Raw genomic sequence first — 9,158 nt, forward strand, 5'->3', positions numbered from 1 at the left:
TCAAAATCCACATCGAATTAAGAAATATAGGGTTGGGTTCAAGTTACACGTAATATAACTCTAAAAAATGTTACACCAACCAATAACTTATTGTTGAATTCATATTTTGAAAATCCAACCGTTGGATCACACTTTCTATATGTTCTTAACATGAATGCCAATTTTCATGCCAATCAGATCTAATCTACCATTTGATCTTTAAACTCATATTTAATGCGTTATTTTAAACTACAAAAACTTGAATTTAAACAATTGATTGATGACATGGCTATTAATCCTTGATCACCTTGAAATTTTGTAAGCATGAAAAATATATGAAGATAAAGTAATCTAACAGTAGATTTGTCAAAATTCACATCGAATTAAGAAATATGGGGTTGGGTTCATGTTACACTTGATGTAACTCTAAAAAATGTCACACCAACCAATAACTTATTGTTGAATTCATATTTTGAAAATCCAATCGTTGGATCACATTTTCTATATGTTTTTAACATGCATGCCAATTTTTTTGCCAATCGGATGTAATTTACCCTTTGATCTTTAAACTCATCTTTTATGCGTTATTTTAAATTATAAAAACTTGAATTTAAATAATTGATTGATGACATGGCTATTAATCTTTGATCACCTTGAAATTTTTTAAGCATGAAAAATATATGAAGATAATGTGATCTAACGGTAGATTTGTCAAAATTCACATCAAATTAAGAAATATAAGGTTGGGTTCAAGTTACACTTGATGTAACTCTAAAAAATGTTACACCAACCAATAACTTATTGTTTAATTCACATTTTGAAAATCTAACCGTTGGATCACATTTTCTATTTGTTCTTAACATGCATGCCAATTTTCATACCAATCGGGTGTAATTTACCATTTGATCTTTAAACTCATCTTTTATGCGTTATTTTAAATTACAAAAACTTGAATTTAAATAATTGATTGATGATATGACTATTAATCTTTGATCACCTTGAAATTTTGTATGCTTGAAAAATATATGAAGATAATGTAATCTAACAGTAGATTTGTCAAAATTCACATTGAATTAAGAAATATTGGGTTGGATTCAAGTTACACCTGATGTAACTCTAAAAAATATTACACCAACCAATAACTTATTGTTGAATTCATATTTTTAAAATCCAACCGTTGGATCACATTTTATATTTGTTCTTAACATGCATGCCAATTTTCATGCCAATCGGGTGTAATTTACCATTTGATCTTTAAACTCATCTTTTATGTGTTATTTTAAATTACAAAAACTTGAATTTAAACAATTGATTGATGACATGACTATTCATTTTTGATCACCTTGAAATTTTTTATGCTTGAAAAATATATGAAGATAATGTAATCTAACGGTAGATTTGTCAAAATTCACATCAAATTAAGAAATATAAGGTTGGGTTCAAGTTACACTTGATGTAACTCTAAAAAATGTTACACCAACTAATAACTTATTGTTGAATTCACATTTTGAGAATCTAACCGTTGGATCACATTTTCTATTTTTTCTTAACATGCATGCCAATTTTCATGCCAATCGGGAGTAATTTACCATTTGATCTTTAAACTCATATTTTATGCGTTATTTGAAATTACAAAAACTTTAATTTAAATAATTGAATGATGACATGACTATTAATCTTTGATCACCTTGAAATTTTGTATTCATGAAAAATATATGAAGATAATGTAATCTAACGGTAAATTTGTCAAAATTCACATCGAATTAAGAAATATATAGTTGGGTTCTAGTTACACTTGATGTAATTCTAAAAAATGTTACACCAACCAATAACTTATTGTTGAATTCATATTTTGAAAATCCAACCGTTGGATCACATTTTCTATATGTTTTTAACATGCATGTCAATTTTCTTACCAATCGAATGTAATTTACCCTTCGATCTTTAAACTCATCTTTTATGCGTTATTTTAAACTACGAAAACTTGAATTTAAATAATTGATTGATGACATGGCTATTAATTTTTGATCACCTTGAAATTTTTTAAGCATGAAAAATATATGAAGATAATGTGATCTAATGGTAGATTTGTCAAAATTCACATCAAATTAAGAAATATAAGGTTGGGTCCAAGTTACACTTGATGTAACTCTAAAAAATGTTACACCAACCAATAACTTATTGTTGAATTCACATTTTGAAAATCTAACCGTTGGATCGCATTTTCTATTTTTTCTTAACATGCATGCCAATTTTCATGCCAATCAGGTGTAATTCACCATTGATCTTTAAACTCATCTTTTATGTGCTATTTTAAATTACAAAAACTTGAATTTAAAAATTGATTGATTACATGACTATTAATCTTTGATCACCTTAAAATTTTGTATGCTTGAAAAATATATGAAGATAATGTAATCTAACGGTACATTTGTCAAAATTCACATTGAATTAAGAAATATAGGGTTGGGTTCAAGTTACACTTGATGTAACTCTAAAACATGTTACACCAACCAATAACTTATTGTTGAATTCATATTTTGAAAATCCAATCGTTGGATCACATTTTCTATTTGTTTTGAACATGCATGCCAATTTTCATGCCAATCGGGTGTAATTTACCATTTAATCTTTAAACTCATATTTTATGCGTTATTTGAAATTACAAAAACTTGAATTTAAATAATTGAATGATGACATGATTATTAATCTTTGATCACCTTGAAATTTTGTATACATGAAAAATATATGAAGATAATGTAATCTAACGGTAAATTTGTCAAAATTCACATCGAATTAAGAAATATATCGTTGGGTTCTAGTTACACTTGATGTAACTTTAAAAAATGTTACACCAACCAATTAGTTATTTTTGAATTCATAATTTGAAAATCCAACCGTTGGATCACATTTTCTATATGTTTTTAACATGCATGCCAATTTTCTTGCCAATCGGATGTAATTTACCCTTTGATCTTTAAACTCATCTTTTATGCGTTATTTTAAACTACGAAAACTTGAATTTAAATAATTGATTGATGACATGGCTATTAATATTTGATCACCATGAAATTTTTTAAGCATGAAAAATATATAAAGATAATGTAATCTAACGGTAGATTTGTCAAAATTCACATCAAATTAAGAAATATAAGGTTGGGTTCAAGTTACACTTGATGTAACTCTAAAAAATGTTACACCAACTAATAACTTATTGTTAAATTCACATTTTGAGAATCTAACCGTTGGATCACATTTTCTATTTTTTCTTAACATGCATGCCAATTTTCATGCCAATCGGGTGTAATTTACCATTTGATCTTTAAACTCATCTTTTATGTGTTATTTTAAATTACAAAAACTTGAATTTAAAAATTGATTGATTACATGACTATTAATCTTTGATCACCTTGAAATTTTGTATGCTTGAAAAATATATGAAGATAATGTAATCTAACGGTACATTTGTCAAAATTCACATGGAATTAAGAAATATAGGGTTGGGTTCAAGTTATACTTGATGCAACTCTAAAAAATGTTACACCAACCAATAACTTATTGTTGAATTCATATTTTAAAAATCCAATCGTTGGATCACATTTTCTATTTGTGCTCAACATGCATGCCAATTTTCATGCCAATCAGATGTAATTTACCATTTGATCTTTTAACTCATCTTTTATGCGTTATTTTAAACTACAAGAACTTGAATTTAAATAATTTATTGATGACATGACTTTTAATCTTTGATCACCTTGAAATTTTGTAAGCATGAAAAATATATGAAGATAATGTAATCTAATGGTAGATTTGTTAAAATTCACATTAAATTAAGAAATATAGGGTTGGGTTCAAGTTACACTTGATGTAACTCTAAAAATGTCACATCAACCAATAACTTATTGTTGAATTCATATTTTGAAAATTCAACCATTGGATCACATCTTCTATATGTTTTTAACATGCATGCTAATTTTCTTGCCAATCGGATGTAATTTACCCTTTGATCTTTAAACTCATCTTTTATGCATTATTTTAAATTACGAAAACTTCAATTTAAACAATTGATAGATGACGTGGCTATTAATCTTTGATCACCTTGAAATTTTTTAAGCATGAAAAATATATGAAGAAAATGTAATCTAACGGTAGATTTGTCAAAATTCACATCAAATTAAGAAATATAAGGTTGGATTCAAGTTACACTTGATGTAACTCTAAAAAATGTTACACCAACCAATAACTTATTTTTGAATTCACATTTTGAAAATCTAATCGTTGGATCACATTTTCTATTTTTTCTTAACATGCATGCCAATTTTCATGCCAATCGGGTGTAATTTACCATTTAATCTTTAAACTCATCTTTTATGTGTTATTTTAAATTACAAAAACTTGAATTTAAATAATTGATTGATTACATGACTATTAATCTTTGATCACCTTGAAATTTTGTATGCTTGAAAAATATATGAGAATAATGTAATCTAAAGATACATTTGTCAAAATTCACATTGAATTAAGAAATATAGGGTTGGGTTCAAGTTACACTTGATGTAACTCTAAAAAATGTTACACCAACCAATAACTTATTATTGAATTCATATTTTGAAAATCCAACCGTTGGATCACATTTTCTATTTGTTTTGAACATGCATGCCAATTATCATGCCAATCGGGTGTAATTTACCATTTAATATTTAAACTCATCTTTTATGCGTTATTTTAAATTACAAAAACTTGAATTTAAATAATTGATTGCTGACATGACTATTAATCTTTAATTACCTTGAAATTTTGTATGCATGAAAAATATATGAAGATAATGTAATCTAATGGTAAATTTGTCAAAATTTACATCTAATTAAGAAATATATCGTTGGGTTCTAGTTACACTTGATGTAACTCGAAAAAAATGTTACACCAACCAATAACTTATTGTTGAATTCATATTTTGAAAATCCAACCGTTGGATCACATTTTCTATTTGTTTTTAACATGCATGCCAATTTTGATGCCAATCGGGTGTAATTTACCATTTGATCTTTTAACTCATCATTTATGCGTTATTTTAAATTACAAAAACTTGAATTTAAATAATTGATTGATGACATGACTATGAATCTTTGATCACCTTGGAATTTTGTATGCATGAAAAATATATGAAGATAATGTAATCTAACGGTAAATTTGTCAAAATTCACATCGAATTAAGAAATATATCGTTGGGTTCTAGTTACACTTGATGTAACTCTAAAAAATGTTACACCAACCAATAACTTATTGTTCAATTCAAATTTTGAAAATTCAACCGTTGGATCACATTTTCTATATGTTTTTAACATGCATGCCAATTTTCATGCTAATCGGGTGTAATTTACTATTTGATCTTTAAATGGGAAGACGAAAAAATAGTGGGAAATTTAAATGTCTATTGCGGCGGTCCAACCCGCCGCAAAAAGGAGTACATATTGCGGCGGGTCACTGACCCGCCGCTATATCTAAGCTTAACACCGCTAAAACAGGTCTATTGCGGCGGGTCATTGGCCCGCCGCTATAGTACGCCGCAAAATACTTGAGCTATTGCGGCGGGTCAGTGACCCGCCGCTATATCTAAGCTAAATGCCGCTAAAATATGTCTATTGCGGCGGGCCATTGGCCCGTCGCTATAGAACGCCGCAAAATACTATAGCTATTGCGGCGGGCATATAGACCGCCGCAATAGATCTCATGTGTAGCGGCGGGCGAAAAATGCGCCGCAATAGGTGACCTATAGCGGCGGTTTTTGCACCCGCCGCAATAGGCCCGCCGCAAATGCTCAGTTTTCTTGTAGTGTATGTTAGGTTCTAAAGACTTAGGCAGTTATGTATTTAGAACTCTAATATGTATTGTTGGCAAACCATGATCAAAACAATGTGTTTAGAAGTGTTTTAGTCTTGCTCAAAGTTGTGCATTTATATAAAGTTGGAATCGAGCTAATGCAGAAAAGTTTTTATGCATTTCGGCCTGGCTCGATCGAACGAAGCTTAGGCTCGATCGATCGAAGCTCGGGCAGAATGTTTTTTCTGTAGATTTTCCAACTCAGCCCTAGTTGTTTTAAAACGTTTTAGGGTTTTCTAATTTGTCCTAAGTATAAAAGGCAAACTCTAACCACGTTTTAGTGTTGCCCATATTGCAGTTTGTGTAAATCTCTTATGAGATCTAGAGGAGATTTCCTTTACACAAACTTAGGGTTTTCAAGGAGAAGATTTATATACACCTTGATGATCAACTCAGTTGCTGCCATTAAAGCTTAAAGAAAACACAAGCGGGTGTGCTTGTATCTGGTGGTGAATCCAAGAAAGAAGGAATCCGTGGATTCGGAGCTTGCACGTGGTCGTGTCAGTAAGTTCTACTAGTTGGTAGTAATAAGAAGTCGAGCGTGGGGGCTTAAAAGTCTTATTGTATGAACTTTGATTCTTTCAAGATAGTGGATTCAAGTTTACCTTGAGGATAACTAGGTCAAATCCTCCCCAAGTTTTTACCGGTTTGGTTTCCTAGGTGATCATATCTTGTGTTATTTATTTTTTCGCTGCTTTACATGATATGATTTTTGTTATTGTGATAACCTAGACTTGTTAAATTGGACTAAGTAACAACTTGGCTAATTACCTAAGTTAAATCAATTGTTTTAAGGGGTCTAAAAACTATCAAGTGGTATCAGAGCGGGTTGCTCTTTTGTTGTTGATCTTTTGATCACTGAGCTGATCCTTGACCCCTATTGTTATGAATTCTTGGAAATTCTTTTTGCTTATTCATCAACTTACTTACTTTGTGTATTTGTCACTTGTTGAGTTTGTTAAATCTTTCCTTAGACGCCTTGGTCTTATCATATGTGATAATAATTTTTTGTGTTATACTGCCTTAACCGCCTTAAAGGCACGTGATTCTTGTCTTTGGTATTTGGATAGTGGTTGTTCCAGGCATATGACAGGAAACAAAGGATTATTCAAGACCCCCTTTGAAGGAAAGATTGGGACAGTCACTTTTGGAGATGGAAGCAAATTTGTAATCAGAGGCATTGGAACTATGGACATCCCAGGGTTACCAGTCTTTGAAGATGTTTGGTATGTTGATAGACTGAAGGCAAATTTACTCAGCATCAGTCAGATTTGCGACAATGGACTGAATGTTCTCTTCACTAAGTATGAATGTGAGATACTTGATGGAGGAGGTGACTGTATGTGTGTTGGTGTAAGGACAGCGGACAACTGTTATGGATTGACACCAAGCATAAGCAACAAGTGTTTCAGTGCAAAGATTGATCAAGTTGATTTATGGCATCAACGGTTGGGGCATGCAAGTCATAAGCAGTTAGAAAATATTTCTAAATGTGATGCAGTTGTTGGTTTACCTAAGTTTGAGAAGATAGATAAGAGCATATGTGGACCATGTCAGATAGGTAAACAGATAAAGTCTAAACATCCGTCTGTGGCTAATGTTCAAACTTCAAGACCTTTGAAGTTACTGCACATTGATCTTATGGGTCCTACTCAAGTTCAGAGTTTAGAAGGAAAGAAGTATATTCTAGTGGTTGTGGATGACTTTACCAGATATACTTGGGTCGTGCTTTTGAAAGATAAAGCTGAGGCTCCTAAGAAGATGATACATCTGTGTAAGAAATTGCAGGTTGAAAAAGATACTGTGATAGCCAGAATCAGAACTGACCATGGAAGAGAATTTGAGAATACCAAGCTGGCTACCTTCTGCAATGAACAAGGCACACATCAAGAGTTCTCTTTACCCAAGACACGACAATAAAATGGAATAGTTGAACAAAAAAATAGGGTCGTTCAGGAGATGGCACGTGTCTTGCTACATAATAAAAAATTGCCAAAATCTTTCTGGGGAGAAACAGTTAACACTGCTTGTCATACACTCAACCGGGTGTATTTCAAACCTGATTCCAAGAAGACTCCTTATGAACTCTGGAGAGGAAAGAAGCTGATCGTTAAGCATTTTAGAATATTTGGTAGTGATTGTTACATTCTACGTGATAGAGAGAACCTAGAAAAATTTGATGCAAAGAGTGACAATGGATATTTTCTAGGGTACTCCTCTACTAATAGAGCATATAGAGTGTATAATCTAAGAACCAAAACTGTCATGGAATCATCTAATGGTGTGATCAATGATGAAGTATGTCCAGAAGCACATTCGGAAAGTACTACTCCGGTCCAAGATAAGCCTATGGAGGTAAATGATTCACTTCCTGTTGATTATGTTGGGAAACATAGTGATGAGGAGCTAATGGTGTTGAATGATGCAATTTCTGTGCCATCAAGTCCTGAACCATCCACTCCAGTTCATGTGACTCAACAGGCTCAACATGAGTTTAGTCCTTCACCAGAACAAAAAGGTACATCCACATCTCTAGTTAAAGGTCCTTCCTCTAGAGTATGGCTTAATCATCCCTCCTCAAATATATTGGGAAGTCTGAATGATAACATGAGATTAAAGTCAAAAGCCTTAAGTGTAATTACACACTCATGCTATCTGTCCCAATTTGAACCGAAAAAGGTAGATGAGGCACTTCAAGATGGTGATTGGGTAAACTCTATGCATGAAGAACTTCATCAATTTGTTTAGAATTATGTGTGGAAATTAGTTCCTAGACCAAATGGTGTAAATGTAATTGGAACTAAATGGATCTTTAAGAATAAGTCAGATGAACATGGCACTGTTATCAGAAATAAATCAAGACTTGTTGCTCAAGGCTACACATAAGTGAAAGGGATTGATTTTGATGAGACCTTTGCACCGGTAGCAAGATTGGAATCTATTAGGATTCTGTTGGCTATAGCTAGTCATCTGAACTTCAAGCTATATCAAATGGATGTCAAAAGTGCTTTCTTGAATGGAATGCTGCAAGAAGAAGTATATGTTAAACAACCAAAAGGCTTTGTTGATCCTCACAGACCGGATGATGTGTATAAATTGAAAAGAGCTCTGTATGGTTTGAAACAAGCTCCACGGGCTTGGTATGATAGATTGACTGCATATCTCACTGAGCATGGCTTTAAAAGGGGATCTGCAGACACTACTCTCTTCATAAGAAAGAATAAGAACAGTTTTGTTGTAGATCAAATTTATGTTGATGATATTGTTTTTGGTGCTACTAATGACTCTCTTGCTCATTC

The sequence above is a fragment of the Quercus lobata genome, chromosome 4 (assembly GCF_001633185.2).
Source record: "Quercus lobata isolate SW786 chromosome 4, ValleyOak3.0 Primary Assembly, whole genome shotgun sequence".
NCBI lineage: Eukaryota > Viridiplantae > Streptophyta > Magnoliopsida > Fagales > Fagaceae > Quercus > Quercus lobata.